This window comes from Chelonoidis abingdonii, chromosome 14 (assembly GCF_003597395.2).
Source record: "Chelonoidis abingdonii isolate Lonesome George chromosome 14, CheloAbing_2.0, whole genome shotgun sequence".
Taxonomy (NCBI): Eukaryota; Metazoa; Chordata; order Testudines; family Testudinidae; genus Chelonoidis; species Chelonoidis abingdonii.
Window position 1 is genome coordinate 23681689 of NC_133782.1, and position 20603 is coordinate 23702291.

Genomic DNA, 20603 nt, shown 5'->3' on the forward strand with positions numbered 1-20603 from the left:
CTTTTTCCCTCGAACATATCTTGCACATTTCGCTGCAGTGTTTTTGATTTATTAACATTTAGTGCTTCTAGTGTGTGACGTTACAGTCTATATGATTTTATAAAAATATGCTAATGAGTCTGATCATCTTATTTGTATAAAGGTAACAGTCTTGTATCTGAAACTAGAAATATGAAATATAACTCTGAGGGCCTATTGTAATTATGCAAAGTGTGGGCCGTTAATGGTGGTTTGGAATCTTGATGACTCCCATTAGCCAGGACAATTGACTGACTCTGCAGGCAGGCCTTCCTGTGAGTCAGGCTGGGAGGAATGAAGGCTTAGGGTCTTACAGTGACAAGTGATCATGTCATCTGAACTGGAATCTATCTTTAACCTGGTGCTTTTCCAGTGAGAAGGGGTGGGAACCCAGAAGGACAAAGGATTCCCACCTCATGCAAAAGATATATAAGAGGTGGAACAGAAGGAGGAGAGGAGAGCCATCATGAAGAATCTCCTAGCTACCACCTGAGCTGGAACAAGAGCTGTACCAGGGGAAAGAATTGTGCCCAGGCGTGGAAGGGGTCCAGTCTGAGGAAAAAACTTACTGAAGCATCTCTGAGGGTGAGATTATCTGTATTCAGTTTGATTAGACATAGATTTGCACATTTTATTTTATTCTGCTTGCTGACTTCCTTTGTTCTGTCTGTTACTACTTGGAACCACTTAAATCCTACTTTCTGTATTTAATGAAATCACTTTTTACTTATTAATTAACTTAGAGTATATATTAATGCCTGGGGTAGCAAGCAATGTGCATATCTCTCTAACAGTGTTATAGAAGGTGAACAATTTATGTTTTCCCTGCATAAACTTTATACAGGATAAAATGGATTTATTTGGGTTTAGACCCCATTGGGAGTTGGGCATCTGAGTGAGACAGGAACACTTCTGTGAGCTGTTTTCAAGCAAACCTGCAGCTTTGGGGCAAGTAATTCACACCCTGGGTCTGTGTTGGAGCAGACGGGAGTGTGGGGTATTGGGGTCCTGAGCTGGCAGGGAAGGCAGGAGCAGAGGTAGTCTTGGCACATCAGGTGGCAGCTCCCAGGGGGTTTCTGTGATCCAGCCCGTCACATAGTGTTTTACCAATTAAAAGCATTTTACAGACACTAACTGACTCTCACACCACAATTGTGACTGGCATGATCATCCCCATCTTACAAAGAAGGGGAATGGAGGCTAAAATTTGTGGTAGCGGGCTGTAATTTTGGGTGTTTCAATTTCTGGGTTTGTAACTTGGAATACCTACAGTCTGATTTTCAAGAGGTGCTAAGTACAGACAACTCTAATCAGATCTGGGAGTATTTTGTTCTTCTGGAAAAGAGAGATTTCAAGTTGGGAACCCAGACCTGAGGCACCCCAAATTAATTTATTCTTATGACTTGGCCAAGGCCATACTTTGTGCCAGAGCCAGGATTTGAACTCCAGTACTCCTTGTTATCAAACCCAAACACTACCCACTTTTAATGTAATAGTTACTTTGCCATTATAGAATAACTTTATGCAAAAATCTCATTAACTATCACACTTTATTTTCTGACTTTCATTTATATTTTCTTATTGTTACCAGTTCCCCATAGAAACTCACTAACGTTTCAGCTGGGGTATGCTCATGTGCCCTAAAAAGTTAGATTTTGTTTCCTAGTATTGTCTGTATTGCATTATGGGATCCTGTAGTTCGGTTTATAATATCTCATATTTTCCTTCACTACTTTTTCCCAGATTCTCTGTGAGAGAAATTCTACTTCTGATTCATTTTATTAGTAGGTTTATTTCAGTGCAAAATAAGGCTTGGTTTCCCCAGTGGAAAAAAAAAACCTTTTGCTTGTAGTGGAACAAGATAGTCCAGATACCTATTAGCCAAGAGACATTAGAAAGGTTGTTAATGTTTCCTTTTTTCAGGAGGAAAAACCCTCAAACTTGTTTGTAAAAAAACAAAACAAAATCTCAGCCATTGTACAACTCACAATGACACTAGTCTTTTGGGTTATTATTGTAGAACGTTATTTTATTAAGGGAATAGTCGTGAGGAGAATCAGGGAGTTTTGGGTGAAGGGATGGCCTTAGAGAGGTAGAGAGGGCATCTTGGGAGTTTCAATGTTAGTGAACAGTAGTGGATTGGGAATTTGAGGAAAAGGGAACTATTAGTGCAAGCAGAGAAGCAATAGTAATATCAAGTCTGTGGCATTATCTTGTCAGAAAGGAATTCTGCACCAAATGGAGCCTTACCCTTCACAGTGCCATCTGCCATAACTGGGGGCTTCTTTCCATACTGATTTCTTTCACTTGCCTTACAAGTGTCTGACCATCTAAGATTCAACCTCTGCAGCTGTCTGTATTTTTCCTGAGACCGCTGAGCTCTTTTGTACAACTGCAGAGCACACTCTTCATCTAGCACATTCTCATTCTTACTTCCTGCTCTCACCATTGACCCCCACTAGCTCCTCTTCTGAGTCCTGTCTGTCTCTCAACATCAGAGCTGGTTTGACAACTATATTTTGCTTAAATTCAAGGTACTTCTTTACAAGCCTACGTCTTTGAAAAAGCATTCACTAAGCAAACCATGGAGTCTCGAAAGCAACCTGCCCAAGCCCAACCACTCTCTTCGTTTGAGTTAAAGTTGTGATGTTATAAAGTAGATCTCATGTATAGAGAACTGAATGTAACTTTTGTCTCTGCCTTGGCTCCCAAGAGCTCTTAATACAGTGCAATTTCCTTTCATTCAAAGCTTTCTCTGAGGTGGTGCATGCTTTACCCAGAGTGAGCTTCTGTGCATTCTTCTTCCTTAATACTTCATTAATCACACAGAGGAGGTCTGTTGTGAAGAATCGTGATTGAAAAAGTCTGCCTGTGCCTATTCTCCTGTTTGATCCAAAGTGGGAATTAATGGCTCAGTGTCTTTTTAGGGGTGTGTGTGTGTGGGGGGGAGAATCTACAAAATTCAGCTCAGATTGCAGTTGTTGGCTCTGCAGATTCAGTAGACTAAGAGCTTTAGCCTGTGTTTTCCAATTGTTTTATTAATAGTTTTTCATTGTCTTCTTCTGGCAACCTTTGCTCTGACTTAAAGAAGTGGCTTAGAGATGTCAAACTCTGACACTTGAACAGTCACTTATTTTATAAATTTTAGGCCCAGATTTTCAAGTTTACAGGTGAACAATTGCACATACACAGGCCGTGATCCTGCTGACAGCTATAGATGCTTAACTTTATTCTTGTGAGTAGTCCCACATGAGCAAAATTAAGCATATACATAACTGTTTGAAGGATTAGGGCCATACTTATAATTAGATGCACAACTGCTGTGGTGGACATGGCTAAATAGCTACTTAGCACATCTAATTACCCATATTTTTTTAATTGCAAGTACAAATGGTGTACACACAATTGTGTGGATGAGGTTATGTACTTCTGAGGGTTTTATTTTATATTTTTCTGCATTGACAAAGATTGACCTTCTGCACACACAAAAATTTGCCTTGTGTGAAATTTAGAGACCACATGTAAAGATTTACACCTTTCATTTCCAAGTATCCAAAAGCAAATTACAAGACAGATACATCACCTATGAGATGTTTGCACTTTCATCCTTGCGTTGGTAGTTTCCTTTTCATGCCACCGAAGATGTTACATCCCAGAGTCGGTTGCACTTTACCACATGCAAGATTTGAATGGAGTCGCACTGTAGCATTGAGTTGTCAGAGATATGGGCCTTCTCCCATTGATGGAAGTGTCCTATGTCAGGGCTGCCAGAAAGAGAGAATCTGAAGATTCCGGGCGAGGGGAGTTGCATTAAACAGAAGAGGGAACTAAGGATGTGGAGAGGCAGCCATAGGTTAAGAAAGGAATAAGGGCATCAGTTGGAAGAAGGGGAGTGGGAGAAAGCCTAAGTGCAGGTCTTGACCCCACAGTAAGAGATTGTAAACATGCCTAGTAGTTATTCCTGTGCCTTCGCCTAACTGATGCGGTAGAGAGGCATTAACGTCAACCCTAAGTGTTCAAAAAATCTTGAGTAAGGCCTCAAAAAATAAAGTGCTAGATTTAGTCAAGAGATATTTAAAAATATATTTTGGTTTCTTTTTGGGTTTTGAGTTTGTAGAGTTCATGTTTTCAAGCTTTTCTCCACAGAGGGCTACAAACTTAACATGAAACCTGAGTGTCTCATGTAATCGCATGATTCCGAGAGCTGGGCAATAAAAAACAAACAACCCCTTCCACCCCTTCTAAAGCCCCCTCCCCCCAATATTATGACATGGTATCAAATAATAAAAATTGGCAATTCTGGAAAGGTGGCCATGGGGTGGGTGTACCACCAATTCTAGTGAGAATAACCTACTAGGATTACCATGTTAGTGGGATACGTTTCTTCTGTCGATCTGTTTTATAGCGTGTCCATAATATCAGCATCAGAAGAAGGGCCCTCCCTCCTGAAATCATATTCACAGCTCTGACACCTTTACTTCCAGTAGAGTTGAGTGTTTTTCACATTCTCAGGAGACGATAAGTTTTGGATACACAGACAGAAGATCTCACACTAGGACCAGGCAGAAAGTCATAAATGCTGCAATAGAACATATGCACACTTTCATTCCTGCTGACAGAGAAAGAAAAACTGGTTTATGACCCCAGTCCTCAGAAAAAGTGGGCTGGGTGGGGCTGGTGGCCAGGACCCTGGCAGGCAGCTGCGTGGCATTAAAAATCCTGCCCGGCCCAGCCTGCTCTTCTCTGCCCCCCCACCCAGTGCTCTCTCCTGTGGGGACAGGGGGCAGAAGCTTGGTCCTGCCACCTGCTGTTGCAGTGCAGCTTCTACCGGCAGCCAAGCTCCCTCCTCCCCAGCCTCTTCCCGCAGCATGCTGGGTTCCTGCCCCTCTTCCTCTCCCTCCCTGTGGCAGAACAGCTGATGGCCCTGGAGAGGGAGGGGAGAAGCAGAGCCGGAACCACAGCCACAACGTGCTCACTGCTTTGGAGAAGAGGCAGGGACGGGGCCTTGGGGAAGGAGGGTGGAATCAGGGCATATCCCCTTAAACCCCCTGTCATGAGCCACTCAGGACAAGGAGCTGGGAGCACCCCCACGACTCCAGTCCACACCCCCTTGCCCTGACCCCTGAACCCCCCACTCCCCCAGCCCTCTGCCCTGAGCCCTGCACCCCCCACACCCCTCAGGCCCCTGCCATGACCCCCGAATGGTGAATGGAACCCCAGGCCGGCAGCAGGCTGAGTGGGCCGGTGGCATAAGATCAGCATTTTAATTTAATCTTAAATAAAGCTTCTTAAACATTTTGAAAACCTTGTTTACTTTACATACAACAATAGTTTAGTTATATAATATACAGACATAGAGAGAGACCTTCTAAAAAATGTTAAAATGTATTACTGGCACACGAAACCTTAAATTAAAGTGAATAAATGAAGACTTGACACACCACTTCTGAAAGGGTGCCGACCCCTGGACTAGATGATCACAATGGTCCCCTTCTGGCTTTGGAATCTATGATGAACTGTGGAGACCTTTAGAAGTAAATTCAAAGAGACTGCACATGCAAAAATAGCCAATTGACTGGTGGTTAGGGTAGTCCTGAAGGATGTAAATGGCTTGGGTTCAAGTCTCTGCTCTGTCTGATTCAATGCAGGAACTGCAGTCTGCATGCCTATAACCTTGAGCTATAGAATCAGTCTCTCTAGCTCAGTGACCATTTAATTATTTATACAAAGTGAAACCCCTCCAACAGGAGCTCTTTTTTCCCCAATCCTGGACCTGAGAAGTCTTGACAAAACTTTGGGTGAACCAGGAACATTCCCACGCAGTTTCAGTTTTGATGCATCTGCATGTTCTGACAAAAAGTTCATTGAAAAAATTCCCAACCAGCTCTAGTGTTGGGGAGAATTAGTATTTGAGGTGTTCATGTTAAGGAGATAAGGGCCATAGAGGCATATATAATGACCAGTCTCATGTCAATTATAGAATACTCCCATCCAGTGCTTGTATTTTAGCTTGCCACCTTATAACCACAAGGGACTAAAGCTGTCTCATTTGGAAGTTATCTACTCATTTTATAAGGCACTGGCAGCAACAGTAAGGTGGAGAACACTGCACCATAAAGGCAAATTCCATAAGGCTTTCCCTCAAGTTATAGAGACAAACTATGCAAAGTCACTTAGTATCTGCATCTATAAAGCAATTGCCAGTGAGCACCCTTCAACTTTGATACATGTGGTCACTGTGTTTAAAGTAATGCCATTGAGCCTGAAGTAGGATGGCCAGGTGCCCAGTTTTTGACTAGAAAGTCCGGTCAAAAACGGGACCGGACAGTGACCAATCAGATCCACTGACTGGACACCCAAAGTCCGGTTACTGTGGGCAGGAAAAGCAGGGAGGTGCTGGGTCATCACCCACACCAGTGCCTACTCAGCCAGGGCTGCCTCCAACCTACATTGGGCGGTTGCAGCTCCTAGCCCTGGTGAAGCAGGTGAGTCCCTCCTAACTCGGGCAGAGTGGGGTGGGGCATAGAGGAAAAGTAGCGAGTGATGGGGACATGAGGGGCAGAGAAGTGAACAGGGGGCAGGGTCTTGCGGGGGAAGAGACAGGGCGGGGAGATAACGGCATTCCTGCTGGAGTGTCGAGTTTTTTAAATATTACAAAGTTGTCAAGCCTAGCCTGAAGTCTGGTTCAACACAGCTTACTTGACCTTGGCTGGTGCATAGTTATCTCAGTCTTTGAAATGCTCATTGTCAGACCAAAATTTCCAGAATGAAGGTATCTTTGTCTGCAGATGCTGCACTGAGTGGCTTATAAGTGCAGCAGTACTCAGCATGCACCCACTAGTCCCAGAGCTGTGCACACACATCAGTCAAGGATAAGGATGCACAAACAAAGATATTTTGGAATGATAGGGCATTTGTACACATTGTGACTTGTTTAAGCAAAAAAGAACCTTGTCCGTTTTGTCTTTGTTCAAAACGGAAGGGAGAGAACAATGGTTTGCCAAGAGGCAAAAGACAGAATTAGCATAGTGGGGGGGGGGAAATATTCTTGCGTCTGAGCGTTAAACACAATGGCAATTACATCCTTGATTTCATCAGTGGATACAGAGAGAACAATGAAGAGCCACTAAAATGATGAAAGGGCTGAGAAACTAATGAGGAAATATTGAAAGAGTCAAATATGTACAGTATACCTGGTCTCATGGATAACTAGGGGCCTGATCCAATGCTCATTCAAGACAATGGAAATCTTCCCTTTGACTGAGGCACAGGGTCAAACCTTATGGGGGGGAAATGTGATAGCACTCTCCAAGATTTTCAAGGGAGTAAATGCCACAGAGGGGAGTTGTTTAGCACGGTAAAAGGGGATATATCTAGGAACAGTAATATTACATTAAAATAGGATTTTTACCTTACATAAGCCATAAGACGGTGTCAGACAGATAAAAGGCTGTAGCAGAGGCAGCATAAGTATACATGCTACAAATAAAAGACTTGTACTTTGTTAAATAATTTGTAAAGGTTGTCAGTTTACTAGCAACAATTCTGTTTACATACGTGCTGGAGTTTTTTAAACTAAAGCAGCACAAATTGTCTCTGAACTAGAAGAGGAAGGGTTGAAGTTAGTAAGGAATTTAAAAACCACTGAAGTCAATCGTGTCTGGAAGTTTTCAGCTGCATATCAAATTTCAACACCAGCATGTTTTTCCTATTGGGCTGCAGATTAGCCTCAAGGGAAGCCTCTTCACTTGGAATATTTAAGATTGGACAGGTTGGAGAATTAGAAGGTAGTGTGGAGAAGAACTGTACACAAGGGTATGGATTAGATGACCTAATAGAGCTTTCATTGAGGTTGTGGGCAAGATTAACTCAGGACCTGTGACAGCTTCTGGCAAAAGATTCAGTGTGGCAGAAAGCCAGAGATACAGAGACGTTAAGTGATTTGTCCAGTGTTGCAAAAAGTGAAATTCACCCTAGTGCAGGCCTTCAGCACTAGGGTGAATTTAATTCTGTGCAACAAGGCACATATGGCACATAAACCCAGTGAAGAAGTGGCAGAATTGGAAAATAACCCCTCTCTTTTTACCACAGTCCAGTGCTGTAGCTACGAAAGATCTCTGGGTGGCAGAGTCTGTCTAAACATTTAATATCCTTTTAACTGTTAGCAACCTATAATTTGAATGGCCTGACAATCAGTGTTGGAAGCAGTTATTTGCATGATGGGAGACAAGCTAGTGCTGCTCCTGTCTACTCAGCAGGAAGTTTTTATGATGTTCCATCCCAGGTCATCAATTTAGTATCCTGCACTTAGCTACCCTGCAAATAAAGAGACATGCAAATTTGATTTAGCTTCTGAGTGTAGGATACATGTAAGTGTCAAGCCTTCTAAGAAAATTCCAAGGCGGTTTGTTTATTTTTAGTAAATGCATTCAATCTCCAACTTTTGAGATCATGGAATAAGGAAGATGAAGTGGTAAAGCCAGTGAGATGCATATTGGCAAATGTGCTAGAAATTTGAAAACTCCATCAATATAGGCTATTAGTCCCAAATCAGATTTGATACATCAAAAGAGATATCAGAAAAAAGAAATGCAGAGCTTGCTGATTTTTAAGCACAGAATATTTACCCCAAACATCCATCTCAACATGCAAGATAGAGACTGAAGTACCATCACTATTTCAGCTGTCATTTTTCAATGACACGTGTCACTAAATTAGTTAATAAATATAAGCCAAATTCACCCCTGACTCCAATGGCATTATGCTAGGGATGAATTTAACCCATGGTTCATACTGAAGAAATTCTGCTGTGGAGATAGAATACCCCCTCAGTAGCCTCACCCAAGCAAAGTGTATTACAGGTACAGTTAAAAACACACGAGGTATGTGTAAGCAGAGTCAGGATGAGCTCTACCCTGACATCTGGTGGTGAATTATGGCAAGTGTGGAAAAGAATTTCAGGGGCTGATCGTATTTGCATAGGCTGCCTGGGATGGTTGCTTTGGCAGCTGTGGAATCCCCAGTTTCTTTGTTGTTGGGGCGGGAGGAGTGAAGTGTTGTCACCCTGATTGTGCGGATGAGGAACTGTGAAACTGCTTTGTGACAGAGAGTCTCACCATCAGCTGAGTGGCACTCGCTAGACAAGGGAGTGGGCTCCTTGTGTGAGCCAGAGGCACTAATTACACCACCTCTTCTCTCCACTGTTGAATATCAGAGCTGATTTTTGATTCCTTTAAGAATCTAGGTTACATGTTACTGAGCTGAACTCACTTTGGGCTAATGGTGCACTAGCACTGGGGATCCCCTACTATGAGCTGAAATCACTAAAGAGCTGTGCTAACTAGTGGAGAGCCTGAAGCTATATTGCGGAGCAGAGTAGTTTGTAGGACAGTTGGAGTACCCACAGAGCAAGCGATGCTGAGCAGTTTGCGGGGACGGCTGGAGCGGATCACAGGATGGCTGGTGGAGCCAAGCAGCTGGCAGGGCAAAGCAGTTTGTGGGATGGTTGGAGTGGCCCATGGAGCGAGCGGAGCCGAGCAGTTTGTGAGGACAGCTGATGGAACAGAGCAGCTGCAGAGCAGAGCGGAGCGGAGCTGACCAGTTCGTGGGGAAGGAGGAAGCAGAACCCCATAGAGACGTAGGGCAGTCAGCCCTGGACCATGTAAGATGCCCCTTTCTACCTAGGCTGGCTGGGGAGGGGGAAACCCCTGCAGATAGATTCTTGAACTCTGGGACTGCATTGACCCGGGACAGAGACTTTTGGGTTGTGGGACTTTTGGGACTGTGGGTGGTTTGGGGGTTGCTGGACTCAAGAGCCCAGGAAAAAGGACACGGCCTAGTTGAGGTGTTTTCCCAATTTAATGCTATGTTGTTTATCTCATGTTCTTAAACATTTTCTGCTACACTGAGACTCTGTGCTTGCGTGAGGGGAAATATTGCCTCTTTGAGGCGCCTAGGGATGTGTGTGTAAGATTTTCCGAGGTCACTGGGTGGAGGCTCGAGCTGGTTTGCATTATGTTGTAGGGAAGGGACCCCTATGTATTAAACCCAGCCCTTGCTGCTATCAATTCGGCCTGCAGAAGGTTTACATATGCAAAAGCACCATTATTGTGACTCTCTGTTCTTATCCTCCTACACAGTTCTCTGTATCCCCATTAAGATTATTTTGGCTGGGGGTGGAAGTGTGACTTAGTGCCTGGTTGTGATGTATAATATATTAACTGGTGAGAACTTTCAGACAGTCATACAGATGACAACAAAGGGGGACCTGGACTACAAGCCCAGTCCTTCATCTGCAGGAACACAGGCCTCTATCACACAGGGTTAAAGGGAAATTCTTGTGGCTCTTAGTAGATCATATTTTGTCTGTGCACTCACGATTAGAGGGCAACATCTCTTAGCCATTCATTCACAAGTCAGTAACACCCTTACCAGCCTTCTTCCCCATGCTCCAGCTCTGGTCTGCGGAGCTGACCTACAGAATAGCTTTTTCCATGCATTTGGAGCAGTCAGAATCAAGGATGAACACTTATTTCCTGTGCTCTCTTTTTTTGGCTACAGCCTCTGGAGTGCACACTTGCGGCCTGAATTACTCTGAACTTTATGAGTATTTGTGTAAGGATTGTTGCGTTAATTTAGATGGAATAAATGGCCCAAAGGTATTAGCATAACCCAGTCACTGTCCGACATTAAACAGTGTTAAACATGGTTCAAGATTTGATATACAGGGACCCAGGGCTGGCTCCAGGCACCTGCTTATCAAGCAGGTGCTTGGGACAGCCACTTCGGAGCAGGGCAGCACTTTCATATGTTCGGCGGCAATTCGGCGGAGGGTCCCTCACTCCTGCTCGGAGTGAAGGACCACCTGCTGAATTGCCGCAGATCACGATCGCGTCTTTTTTGTTTTTTGGCTGCTTGGGGCGGCAAAACCCTTGGAGCCAGCCCTGCAGGCACCTCAGCCTGCTTGGTACATTATGGCAAACACACCATTAAAAATCCTTTTTATTAAAGATACAGAAAAGAGGGGAAAACAGTTGAAATATTTGCTGTGTAACATACTAAATATGGCATTTATTTTAACTTTCCTTGTTCGCTTTCTTTTTAGCTAGGGAACGTTTTAGAAGGAAAAGCCTTTTGTGCGATGGGGTCTTAGATGGTATCAAAGACAGTAATAACTGTCCTGTTGGGAAAAAGAGAAGAAGTGAGTTGAGATGAGCTGGGGCTCTTGTTCTTGCTGCTGCTTCTGCTGTTAAAGTCTGATCCTGTTTCATGTCAGGGGTAGTAGGGATTCAGCTGGAGCTGGTAGGGTGGTGATGTCATCTGGATCCTCTTTGGCCTGGTTTGGTCAGCACATCTCTCAGGATCAGGATGACGAACACCCGGAGTCATAGGAGGCTAGGGGTAGCAGCCATGATGGTGAAGCTTGTTCCATTATTTTCCATCTGTTCTTTAAGGACCCTGTAGTGGGGCAACTGCCCCACTCCAGTAAAGAGAGGTTAAAAGCAGCCCCAGAGAGGACTGTGGCTGGGGAAAGGTTAGGCTGATTGGGAAAGGAGCCACAGCTGGTCCTATAAAAGGGCTGTGACCCAGGTGCTCAAAAACAGTCTCTTTCTAGCTTCTGAGATAGAAGGACCTGGCTGCCTAGGAGCTGAGAGGGTACCTGAGCTGGAGCAGTGCTGGGGAAGGGCAGAGGGATCAGGGGGGCTCCAGCCTGATAAAACCCCAGGCTGCAGGCCTTGCTAAAAATGAGCCTCTGATGGTGTGGTTGCATCCTGTGATGGTGTTGCTAGAACATCTGAAGAAGTGGGTTTTTTACCCACGAAAGCTTATGCCCAAATAAATCTGCTAGTCTTTAAGGTGCTACCGGACTCCTCATTGTTTTTGTGGATACAGACTAACATGGCTACCTCTCTGATAGCCGTACACAGACACTGTGCTCTCATTACAGAAATATCAGTGTGTGTCCAACACAACATAGCACTAAAGGACTTTGCCGCAGGGAACTTAGCCAGCATGCAAAGAAACTTCTTCAGCATATGCATTGTTTACTGTATGTAAGACACTATATAGTTACACATATTTGTTCTACTTTGCAGGGAAGGAGAGCTAATAACTGATGGTATCATGAAAGCTGAGATATTTAATGCCTATTGCTTCAGTCTTCACTAAAGAGGTTAAGGATGGCCAGAAAACTTGACCTATGAGGAAAATTTAAAAAATAGGCATGTTTAGTCTTGAGAAAAGAAGACTGAGGGACATCTGATAAGTCTTCAAATATGTTAAAGGCACTTACAAAAAGGACGAGGTCCACAGGGATCAATTGTTCTCCATGTCCACTGAAGGTGTGACAAAAAGTTTTGGGCTTCATCTGCAGCAAGGGAGAGTTAGGTAAGATATTAGGAAAAGCTTTCTAACTATAAGGGTAACTTAAACTCTGGAAAAGGCTTCCAATGGAGGTTATGGAATCCCAATCACTGGAGGTTTTTAAGAACAGGTTGGAGTAACATCTATCAGGGATGGTCTAGGAATAATTGGTCCTGTTTGAGCACTGGGAGCTGGGCTAAATGACCTCTTGAGTTCCCTTCCAGTCCTGTATTTCTATGACTCTATATAGAGCCTTGAGGTTTCTCTTGTATTTGGCATGCTGTAGTCAGAACTCAGAGCAGTGGGGAATGGATCTTTTTCTCTGTCTTTTGTAAGAGTTCATTAAAATAAAATGCTTTCCATAAATCAGTTTTCACTTTCTGTAAGCCCAGCACCTTTATCACTGTGTAGGGAGAAAGCAGGCACTTTGAAACTTAGAACCTGGCTCAGGAAACAGTGAGATCCATTTTCTGGGGTGTCATTCTACCTTTTTAATTCCCTGTGAACTAGGGTAGTACCTAAAGGTGTCCTTCAGCAATTCATGCGCTCAAATAAATTTGTTAGTCTCTAAGGTGCCACAAGTACTCCTGTTCGTCTTTTTGTTTTGTTTTTTTAAATGGGATTGTGGAGTGCAATAGATGACAGTACCCAACCACAGCTATTAATCGGGCTGCAGCACTAGGGGAGCAGTAGCACTCTGCAGTTCTGAGCTCCATCCTGGACATGTCTGCCAGGCCACCAGCTGAAATCATGCCATGGAACACTCTAGATGCTTTTTTGAGTTGGTCAGATATCACTATGGAGACCCTCACTTCCATTGTCAGAGATGTTAAGTTATTTTCTTCCTTGGGTAATAATTCCACCATAGAGAGGATATTCCTCTTGTCAATGGAAAGGACCATGTATATTCCAAGAAACAAAACAAAATAAGACTTCTCACCTGCAGAATTTCTGATGACATACAAGAGTTGTTTGTTAAGCCTGGCTGTGATCCACGCTTTGACACATGCAAACAGTCATTTTTGCAGACTCTTGAGATAGTTTTCACACTAATCAGAAGCCCACAGCCCGTTAGCTTAAGCTCAGTTCCCTCGCATGCATATTAATAATAATATTACTTTGTAACAAGATGCACTATCTGGTTCCTGAAGAAGAAAAGAGATCACTTCAAATCCACCTCCTCTACTCCATATATCAGAGAAGGGCTGTTAAAGCATCTGCTTGAGAAAGAGGAGCAGAGAATGACTTTGGGAAGGACAACCTTCACTGAGGGTCATAGGCTTGGGTAGAATGCAAAGCTGGAAAAACATGTTTGATGCTCATGATCATTTTTCATTTTTTGTTATAAACATGATTTGTTAAGGAAGTTGCTTTCCTGGTGGCAGCTCTTCTCTGCTGCCTCTTCATCACTTTAGTCCCACATGATACTGCAGGTGCCTAATTTTTGTGTGCAAATATTATGACTACAGGCAGCAGTTGTATGCAAATGAGGTTTGTGTACATGTAAAGACACTAATTATGCAGTTTTGAAAGTTAGCACATGAACAGAAAGTTTTGTATTATCACACGTATATATTTGTGAAGTACTGGATATAATTGGGCAACAGGGCTGAAAAGGCATGTCAAAGGATTCTAAGTAGAACTTGGGAAAGGGAAAAGGGAACTTTGCGTGATTGAAAATGCATCCATGGTTTTGAAAACTAGGATCTAGGAATGTAGCAATATGTACCTGTGATGAGCCCATTTAAATGAAAACTAATCAAAAATATCACCAATCCACCTTTTTTGCAAATGAAATTATTGCACTCCCTGACCCATAGAGCTGACATTAATACACATTTATACTATAGCTTAATGAATACCGGATTAAGGAATACAGCTGCCAAGTGAATGCATTTGTTGCTAACCAAATGGTACTATTAAGACAGATAATCAGACCTATTAGAATTTATTCATTCAGCAGATAAACCTTTATACCACAGTCTGTTAATACAATGTCTAGTACAAATCAAATTAATCTGGAAGAGCCAAGTCCTGAGTTTGTCAGAGCTTTGCTAAGGTAAATAGTTTGCCCAGGGGTAGAATTCACCTCTGGGCAAAACCCTACAGTTCTTACAGAAGACCAGTAAACACTGTCCACTACTGAAGTCCTAGCTTAAAGGTGAATTTCACCCTAAAAGAATGCTCAAGACAAGAATGCATAAGGCAGTGCAATGGAGATTTCACTGGGGTATATAATTGCCCATCTCATTTGCTAGTGTACTTAATTCAGCTTTATATATTACAATGTTAAGTAGATTGTTAGGGGTGGGGTGTACATTTTGTGATGTATTAATTCTAGAACTCCTATTTGGAAGAATTAACTGGCAATTACTGTTTCTAGGCCATTTTGCCCAAAGAAAATCTAACAGCAAAATTGGTCTAATAGCTTTTTTAAAGGATTACAGCAGGCTGGAAATGACAGGGTAGCCTTTTGAATAACTGCAAAATTGTGTTTACGAGGGACCTACAAAATATTCATAATAACGTTCAAGAGCCTTGAAATGTTATAAGGCTCGCTTTGATTTTAATTTTGCAAAAATTTACTTTTTTTCTCTCAAGAACAGGACTATTTGCATGCAAGCCTTAATGTGTAGCATTTTGAAATTCACAGCTGAAATATTGTTCTGATGAAGATTCATTTTCACATCGAGACATGAAGCATTTATGGCTTTTGTGTGTCTCAGGCTGCAAACCATCATTTATGAAAGTTTTACACAGAGGAAATATGGGGGCCAGGAAATCATTTATAATGAAAGGGCAAGAATTTTTCTCCAAAAGGCCCTGATTCAGCAAGGTACATAAGCAGGTGCGTAACTAATTGCTTCAGCAGGACTATTCCCATGCTTAAGTACCTTGCTGAATCGGTAATTTGGTGAAAAATTCAGCGTTTGCACACAGCCAAGTGTTAAGGGTTTTAAACTCAACATGTATCTCTTTATGCAACAATCCCTGTTCCCTTGCATAAACTATTGAATCAGGCAGAGGGGCCACTTTGCCTCCTACTCATCTCATACTCTTTCACCTGATATGTATTTTCTGATGGGAATAAAGGGAAATATTTATGCTTCAGAGTGTATTCACTGAACATGTCAGAATAAAGAAGCCCCTGCTGGGTTTACTTGCATCTGTCAAGCAGGACGAAAAACAGGAGGAGAAAAAAGAAGATATCTGCTTTTGAGAGTTTCAAGTTTGTGACTGATTAGTGCAAGATCTCAGCTGACAGAGGATTTGAGTGGCTCTGCTCTTTGCTTTGCATCCACTTAGCCAGCACCCACTCCACCAACCAAGTGTGTGACTAGGGATGGAGAAGGGCAGGAGTGGATGAAGCCTTGACTTCTCTTCTCTCTGCCTGTGGGGCTCAGCAGGTGAAAGGGAGAGCAGGAAAATTCAGATCCTTCCAGTGAAGGGTTGCAGTGAATTGCTTACCCCCAGTGTAAATAGGGGAAGGAATCCTGACTATCAGTTCTTTCCCACAGCTGCTCCAGGCATAAAACAGCAGGGCCACACCTGTTCCACACAACAGAATATGAAGGCTTAATCAAGCCCACCATGAACTGCATTTTATCATGCACTTTGACCCCCTCACCTGCAATCTGCCCATTAGTCCATTGCTGCTGGATTAGTTCTAAGAAACCTCAGAGCAGCTTCAAAGACCTGCTTGGGAAATGTCTTTTCCATGTGCCCTCCCCAGACTGAAAATTTTCCTGAAATTATACTGGGTCTAAAGCACAGTATGAAAAGGTTTTAATCCTAGATCAATGATAGGTTTAATGTCCAATATCACACATCCCATAAGGGGTAGAAGTGGGAGCATTATCCCATTGGCAAGTTAAGGTTCCAAGGTTCCCAGGGGGCCACACTAGTATTTGCCCTGGTGTGGCATGATGTAGCAGACCCTTAAAAATCTCAACATGATTCTGTAATGAAAAACTATTCTGAAGGATTTTTAAAGTGGGATCAAGTTATTTTCCCAACCGCCAACAGATCTGTACTATTGGACTCTCAGTAACTAAGGGAATCTCTTTGGGGGTAGAGGGATAGGAAATATATTGTAATCCCCAGCTGAATATCCAGTCAGCAGAAGGCTCCATAGTGCTGAGAGAACAGGGAAAAAGGATGTAATGTCCTGCAGTCATAGAGACCATGCTCAGGAGAGAGCCAGAGGTTGCCTGAGCAACAGGCCAGAAACAGCCACCTGAGAGCTGGTTGCAGAGGGAGGGCTGGATAGCAGGCAGCCTGGAAGCCAGGACTGAAAGCCAGGTGGGGAAGCAGCCTTTTGTTGGCAGAAAGCAAGCAGTAGGACACAGAGGAGCAGATCAAGGAGGCCCCACAGGATGCTGTTACCCTTATACTTTGCACTGGCCTGTCCTTAGGGATTATGAATCCTTGGCTTGAGCTTCTCTGTAATTACTGAAGCAACTGTGCCTAGGACATTTGCACCTTTTATTTCCTGGCCACCCCAACTACAGCAATCATGTGTTATTGTAATTTAATGGAATTTTTATCATGAGCTTGCCCACCCCTGCCTTCTACAGGATTGAATCAGAACTGCTCACTTGTGTGTCATAATGGCTACCAAGGCCAAGCTAATATGTGGCGTGGTCCTGAATCTCTTGCCTCACTTTTCTGACGGCCTTGAAAGGAAGAAAATGCAAGTTGTTGCCTGGAGAATTTTCAGATTACATTATGTTGGCTCCAGCTCCAAGTACAGCTGCTTGTGTGCTCAGCAGGGGGCTGTGCAGGCTGTATGCTGCACCAGAAGCACAGTGGCAGGGACACTAAGGGGAGGTCAGCCATCTTCCCTGTGCTCTGAACGCTCTCCGTCCTAGCGCCCACCAATCTGAAGCTGCCAGGGAGAGGAGGCGGTGATTGCAGCCAGTTACTTCAGGGCCTTACCAACTAAGAGGTGAAACAGAATGGGACACAATGGGGCAGGAGTACAGGCAGGGGGTAGGTTGGTTTGCCTGGATCTTTTACTCCTCAGCCTTATCACTCTTGAGTGCACATGTGCTCTCCCCCACACTGTCTCTCTATATCCCCCTTGAGCTGCTGGGGATGCTCCCAGTGGTCAATCCCCAGTTGCAGTTTAGCTCAGATATTCTGCTCCTGAATAAGCTCTGTGTGCAGAAACAAGACACTTTGCAATAAGACAAATGGACAAGATAAGCCTTTCACATTCTAGCTGTTCATTAATCTCTGCGCCTGTTTCCTGTAGCACATATGAAGGAGGTGCCTACGGCAGGTCAGGACACTCTTCCCCATTAGCAGTAGAAGGCTTATGACACACAAGAGAGCAGTTCTGGTTCAACCCTGTAGAAGGCAGGGTGGGCGCTATCATGAGAACAATTCCATTGCTTAACGGCAACACATTATTGCTTCCCCCTGATTCTCTCCAGTGAAATATTTTGTTTTTCAGGTTCAGTTGCTGAAAATCAAAATGTGTCCAGTTGCTGAAAACCTGAACGTCTGTCCTGACAAAATCCCAGAAGTTTAACAAATATGGATTCCTCTGTCCCCCCGCCCCAACTTTCAGTTTTTTGTCAGTCATTTTTCATTTAAAAAAAATTGACTGGCTCTATTTGATTTGAGTACAGTGTGGCCTAATGGGAAGAGGTTTGGGAACCAATGCTTCAGCTCAAGTGTCACTGGTGGAACAGGAAGACCTGCATTCTGAAGGTGTAGGGAGAGGGGCAGAGGTTTTTGTTCTTTAGAGAAGCTGACAGAGGTTGAAAGAGAAAACACACAGGAACAAGCAGAGGAGTGAAAAACAGCACTAAAGAGGTTATAAATAGTTTTTAAATGTCTGAGCAAACAAGCTGTCATTAGGTTATGTAATACCAAGATATCATTACCCTCGGCCTCTCTCCTTTCCATTGGTTATGTCCACTTGTGCTGTCTTAAAGTAAATGCAAGCCCTTTGGGTCAGAGACTGCCTCTTGCTGTAGGTTTGTACAACACCTAGTACCATGACGTGCAGATCCCAAATAGAGCCTCTGGCTGCTACTGTAATACCATTTCAGGCTCCACGTTCCAGTATGCTAGAGTCAATTTTCATATAGATCAGTGTTCTAGTTTGTCACGCGAGTATATGCAATTAGAGAAGGTTAATAGTTTCAGTTCAATTTTCAGTTTCATTTTAGCTCAATCATTTGTTATCAGCAGGTCTCATTGTGCAGGATCATTACAACTGTCAGGTTACTAGATGAGCACAGATTTGTTGTAACTCTCACGCTCCTGGTTTGAGCAAATAGGTGCAGTTTTGCCTCCCTGGAGCCTACAGAATGTATTTCAATTGGCTGTCTCCCATGGAGGAGAAACATGCAAGATAGGGCCTACAAAACTGCATAAGTAGCAACTTTGTGGAAGTTATTAAATCCAAAATGATGATCAGCACAGCTTTAGCAAAATGACTAAAACAAATGCACCATCTAAACAGTTTGCTCTGCTCTGCATTGATGCTCCTAACTTAAAATGAATCTCTCTAGACCTGAAGGCTATTTAGAAACAGGTGATGGTGCCTATAATGAGGCTTCCAATCTTAGTCTCCAAACTGAAATTAGACATATGTTTGACATGTTGACATTAATTTGAACTGTTGTAGCTGATAAAAGGGTTTATTTTTCAAGCATTTTTAATAGAATTTCGTGGGAGAGGGTCTCTCTGGTTTCAGAAGAGCTAGAGAGGGGCTGCTGAGCAGCCGTCATGGCAAAGGTTAATTTGCAATTGCTTATCTTGTCAGAACTTTTCGTGAATTGTATTGCTACTTGCAAACTAGATATTGCAATAGCTGATATTACACTGAGAGGTGGAGGGCTGGCTAATGCACTAGCTTTTCATTTTTGGAGAGCAATGTTCAAATCCTGTTCAGCTCAAAAGCAAATGAATGTAATGCTTTCATCCTAGTCCCTGCATTACACATTTAGGCTTGTTAAAAAAGCCACTGCATAAAGTGCAGTTTCTGCTACAGACATCTTTAAACTCAAGATAGAATAAAAGTGTTTGGCATCTTAACACAACTGCCCATATTTGTAGTGTTTTGTTCTAGCCAGTCCCTGACAGAAATAATTGTAAAATTCATCAATATAAAGTAACTAGAATACAGTGGTGGACGCAGCCATGAGCAATTCAGTAGCTGCAAACTAGTGCTCTAGCTTGCTAACAGCACTACTTACTTGGTTCTACAAAAGGCCGGCACCAGCCGACCATGCACGTGCTTGGGGCGGCACCTTGGGGAGGGGCGGCGCTCTGGTGTGGGTGTGTTGTTGTGTGTTTGGTTTTTTTGGGGCGGCAAAAAAGTGAGAGCCGGCTCTGGTTCTACAGTATGCCAGTGGGGCAGTTCATGGATGGATCCTGGATCCAGGGGAACTGAGTACCAGTAAATCCTCCAGTGTTATCTGAAATTCCACTTTGGCAGAGATTGGGTTGGAAAATATCCCACAAAGTGTTATGACCAGAGGATGGGCATTCCCTGCACTGAGCGGAGGCCAGCCTCACAGATGATCCCTGTTTGGCAGCATGAAGAGGGTGGGTGCAGCTAGATCACGAGACAGGGTCAGCAGATGCTCTGCTGTTTAGGTCTTCTGGATCTGCCTCCTGCAGCAGGGTTGCCAAGGGTTACTTCAATCAGGGAGCTAGACTAACCTCAGTGAAGTGGTTCCACAGCCACTCCATACTCTGGGGAGTTTGCCTCCCTGTCCTCAAAAGATTCCCAGCCCACTGCTTGGGATGGAAGTGGAGTCTTGGGGACTTGATCTGATATGACTCACTCAGGCAGTTCAGTAGTCAACAGCCAGACTCTGACATTTTCCATTGATGAGTTTCATAAGTTACATGCTACTGTTTTTGCTCCCTGACAGGTGTAACTAACCAGCACTCTTAAGTTATAAGACAAACCTATCTTTCTCAAGCAACTGCTTAACTCATTAACCATACAACCTACCTTAGAGTTCCTTTAATTTTGATTGCTTAATGAAAGAAAAGGGCTCAAGATTTGAAATTAGTTTTATACCAAGCAGCAGAGACCCCCCCCCCAAGCAAATACAGTACAGTACTGTGTTAAACGTAAATTAAGAAAAAGGAAAGCAGCATTTTTCTTCAGCATAGTACAGTTTCAAAGCTGTATTAAGTCAATGTTCAGTTGTAAACTTTTGAAAGAACAACCATAACATTTTGTTCAGAGT